This window comes from Rhinolophus sinicus, chromosome 4, assembly GCF_057876585.1.
Source record: "Rhinolophus sinicus isolate RSI-liver-muscle chromosome 4, RSI-T2T, whole genome shotgun sequence".
NCBI lineage: Eukaryota > Metazoa > Chordata > Mammalia > Chiroptera > Rhinolophidae > Rhinolophus > Rhinolophus sinicus.
The window spans coordinates 80,070,129-80,075,006 of record NC_142504.1 but is presented as its reverse complement, the minus strand read 5'-3'; the positions used below and the strand labels follow the sequence as shown (position 1 = coordinate 80,075,006).

General features: G+C 38.9%; 1 pseudogene; it reads right to left on the bottom strand.

Annotated features, from left to right (window-relative positions):
* Nucleotides 1-583: 583 nt before the first annotated feature.
* On the bottom strand, nt 584-1,827 carry LOC109452316 (uncharacterized; annotated as a pseudogene).
* Between the last annotated feature and the right edge of the window lie 3,051 nt (nt 1,828-4,878).

The following is a 4,878-nucleotide window of genomic DNA, read 5'->3' as shown; positions in this document are numbered from 1 at the left end:
TTTGTGGTGTCCTTATCTGGTTTTGGTACCAGGGTAATGATGGCCTCATGAAATATCTTTGAATGCATTTTTTCCTCTTCAGATTTTTTTGGAAGAGTTTCAGAAGGATAGGTATTAAATTCTTTGAATGTTTGGAAGAATTCACTAGTGAAGCCATCCAGTCCTGGACTTTGGTTTGTTCAGAGGTTTTTAATTACTGATTTAATCTTTTTACTAGTAATTGGTCTATTCAAGTTTTCTATTTCTTCATGATTCAGTCTTGTAAGATTGTATGTTTCTAGAAATTTATCCATTTCTTATAGTTGTCCAACTTGGCATGTAATCATTTGTAGCATTCTCTTATGATCTTTGTATTCCTGTGGTATCAGTTGTAACTGCTATTTCATTTCTGATTTCATTTATTTGAGCATTCTCTCTTTTTTTCCTTGGTTAGTCTAGCTAAAGCTTTGTCTATTTTGTTCATTTTTCAAAGAACCAGCTCCTAGTTTCACTGATTTTTTTCAAATTTTTTTTGTTTGAAAATAAAAGCAGATTTAATCAAACATTTATAGGATTCAATGTGATCCACTTTCACAAAAGATTTTCACACAGTCTTCTCTTTGTTTTTATGTTGTTTTTCTTGGCTTGCTAGTTCTATACCTTGGCTCCTTCAGTGGTCATATTTGTCAGGCTGGGGACCTCTGTGGACTATCACTGTGATCTCCTTTGTGGGAACATTCTTTGCTTCTGGTACACTTTCTAGATTTTTCTTTGCTGGGTCTGTGTTCTCATTTTCTTGATTTTTTTCAACACTGTCATTTCTTCCTTGACTGCCAGTTCTACTTTGTTTATTTGATTTTTCTGTACTTTCATTTTTATATTTACTTGATTTCTCTTTGCTCCTACTTCTACTTTGTTTCCCTGCATTTGTACTTCTACTCCTATTTCTATGCTTCCTTTCTTTGCTTCTACTTCTACTGTGTTTTTTTTTTTTTTTTTTTTTTTTTTTTTTAATCTTACTTGGAATCCTTTTGTCATTTCTGTGTTGTTTATCATCTTTTTCTTCTTTATGTTTCTCTTCTTTTACCTCACCCCTACTTCTCTGTTCCTTAGACCATTCTCTTGATTGCTCTCCCTCCTTTTCCCTGTCATTACTCTTTCCTTATCTCAGTCTTGATCTCATCTTCTCTGTCATTTTATTTCTCTTTCTCGATCCCTGTTCCATTTCCTTTCCTATCATAACTTTGACTATGACTTATATACCTTTCCCTAGTACTGCTATCCCTGTGCTCTATACCCTTGATCAATACTTCAGGATATTCACCTTTCTTTCTCTCTTTCTTTGGCTTCATACTCTAGTTATTGGCATTCTTTCTCTCTTTCTAACTCTTGATCAAATCTAGAACACCCATAGCCCTTCCAATAATGGGTTCTCCTTATTGATCTTCTTGGGGACCTCTGTGGACTCAGTGATCTCCTTGGAGACCTTAAACTTCTGTGTTCAACATGTCTGTCTATTTCCTCAGCACCTTCCTTCCCATCTTTTTATATTTTTCTAGCCTGGGTTTTAATCTACTGATTGATAGTCTTCTGAACGGGAGCAGGAATTTTTGGAAACAAGGTAGAAAACCACTCTAGTTTTGCTGAGAAAAGACCACAGCATTTCTCCAATGGTCATTACACAGCCTCCACCAGCCTTCACATCTAGGTCCTTTGTTGACATACGTCTTTGTCATCAAGGAAGGATTCAAACTGGTCCCACAGATCTGTAGGGGGCTCTGTGTACCTTCTATACATAAATCCAAGGGCTCTACTATACGGAGAATCTATATGTGCTATGAGACCCATCACTTGCCTGTGAGTTAACCACAGAGCAAATAATCTGTATAACAGGTAAAAAGCTGTAGAAACAATTCCTCTTGTTTCTACAACACCTCAAACTTCTTCTTAGCCCCTCCATACATCCCTGTTTGGCCTGTTGTCTTCCTGTTTCCTTTCTCTCATGGTTCAATATGTGTGACCTTAAAGTAGCTCCCATCTAGCATCTCATGGTAGGTCTTGAGCTCTTAGAGCTGCACTTTTAACTAAGGTCACTACAGGATATTTGTGAAGACCATGGGGTTGAGGTTCATAGTCTTTTCTTTACCACACAGCAACAGCACATTGCCCTGCTTGCCTGAGACTTCCAGCTTGATGGCACTGCCATTGCTGCACTGCTGCTGGGCTGTGGCTGATTCTTTTCTATTGTCTATTCTTTTTATTCCTGCTCCAATCTTTATTGTTTCCTCCCTCCTACTACTTTTGGGTGTCATTTGTTCCTCTTTTTCTAGTTCCTTTAGGTATAAAGTTAGGTTGTTTATTTGAGATTTTTCTTGCTTCTTGAGGTAGACCTGTATTGCTATGAACTTCCTCCTTAAAACTGGTTTTGCTACATTTCATAGATATGGGTATGTTGTATTTTTCTTTTCATCTGTCTCTAGGTATTTTTTGTTATTTTTTCTTATCTATTATTTATAAGTGTTTGAAGCAGAAGGGTTATATCAACTTTGGATTTTGAACTTACTAAGCCATTCTAATGGGAAATATCTGACTCTATTTCCCCCCCCCCCTTTGTCATGAATACCATCAAAACATTAATATAGATCATAAAGTTAAAAAAAAATCTTAAAAATCCACAATGATGCCTTATTTTCCTTTAAATTCTCAGATTAAAATGTGTATTGGTGTCACCATTCTATAGTACAGTAGTTATGAATATGGGCTCTTCTACTCACCCATCATATGACCAGAAAGTAATTTACTTGTCTGTGGTATGGGGATACTAATTTGTAAATATTGTATAGAGCTGTTGGAGAGATTACATAGAATAATGAATGTGAACAGCCTTGCCCAGTTCCTGCACATGGTAATTGTAGATATATGCATACTTGTATGCATTCAAGTTATAGCTAAAATATAATCACTAATATTTACTCTTTGAAGTTTTTTCTAATGGTGGCATGAAGGGGGATCTGGTAAATACACAAAGCAATATTAGAGGTGTTGAAATGTCGTTCTGTTCCCCAAACAACTTTTTTTTAAAAAATCTCATTTTAAAGAGAATTTTATTGGATTAATACATCTCTCTTTGAATCAGAGGTTCCCATGGCAAAGTTATACATCAAGCTGAGCAGTAGAGGTTTCTGCACACCTACTTTACTATGTATTAATTTGGTCAAGTTGTTTTCCTGATTGTTGATTGAGGAAAACACAGAATTAGAGTTTTATTTGAGTAGGGAGAACTTAAAATACTGCCCAGGGTGGGCAGATGGACTTGCATGGAACATGCTAGTGGGGTTTCTAGCAACTGATGAATGATACAACACAGATGGACAGGAGCCTCAGGGGCAGGGATAAAAATACAAGATGTATCATTCAGCTTAGGCTAAACTACACTGTGGTAATAAACAACTAAAAAATCTCAGTAAGTTACAACAACAAAGGCAAATTTGGTCATGTTGTATGCCCTACCTGGAAAAATTTATAGCCTATGGTCAAGGAAAGGAGAACATGGTGGAGCCATGCAATCATTCTTATGCTTCTGCTTGGAAGTAACACATGCCACTTCTATTCATATTTTATTGGCAAAAGCAAGTCATATGGCCAAGCTTGAACTATAATAGTCTTTCAAAGCTTATAGTGCCAGGTAGCTGATAACTGCATAAGTGGCACTAACAGACCCTTTGTGGAACCAAGAAGTGTTAAATCCTCTACTGGCTTCCTTAATAACCTATTCTTACCATATCGAGTATGTCTCTGCTGTGTCACCATATTTTTGGTTTATGTTGCAAAAGCATGAGTAATCAGGAAATTCAGTAGAGATGAAACATAATATCAATATTTAGTCTTGTTATGGACTGAATTCTGTCTTCCCCAAATTCATACATTGAAATCTTAACCCCCAGTACCTCAGAGTGTGACTATATTTGGAGATAGGCCCTTTAAAGACTTAATTAGATTAAAATGAGATCATTTGAATGGGCCCTAATTCAATCTGTTAACTTTGTAAGAAAAGAATATTAGGAGATCGCATCATAAAAACGGCGGCATGGGGTGAGCCTATTGAAAGCACGTCTGGAATTTACAACAAATAGAACAACTATAATTCCACAAAGGATTCCCTGCATAGCAGACAGGCAAGAATAAGAGGCGTACAACTGAAATCATCTCAAGGTGGGCAAATTCGGGGAGTGAGAGAGAAGGGAAGTGGGATGTGTGGAGATGTGGGCCGTGGAGACGTGGACCGCACAGACGCAGGAGCAGACCAGAACTCCGAGCCCCCTGCATTCTGGAACTACCGCAGCCACAGTAGAGGGCAGAACTCGGACAGCTAGTGCTTCACTTATGTCTCACAGTCCCACCTGAGGGATCAGCATACAACATGGCTGAACCCAATGCTCATGGCAGAGACCTCGGAGCAAAGACTGGGACAATAAGGGTGAAAATGGTGGTTTAAGCCCTCACTGCTGAGAAGAGAATGGAAAGCTTATGCACTGAGCCTAGCCACCCCCTCCCAGAGCTCACCACACTCCCACCCTTCCAGTGCTAAAAGCAGAACAGTGGCAGTGTCAGATCAAAAGAACAGAATATTTCCAGTTCTGAGAATAGTGGCGAGCAGCCACAGACTCACAGCCCAAGTAGTTCCAGCAAAGGGGAGAGAGCCTTGGATGCAGGACTGGCTGTGGCGGTAATCACCGCCATTGCTCTGGGCCACCGGATACAACCCACCCCACCCCTGTCCCCACATAACTGTGTGGATCCCTACAGGAGTAAACAGAGACATCGAAACACACAGCCTGTGAATCTGGTGCAGAAGACCTTTGGAAATCCAGAAGATTTCCACATCCCCCAACAGAGGTG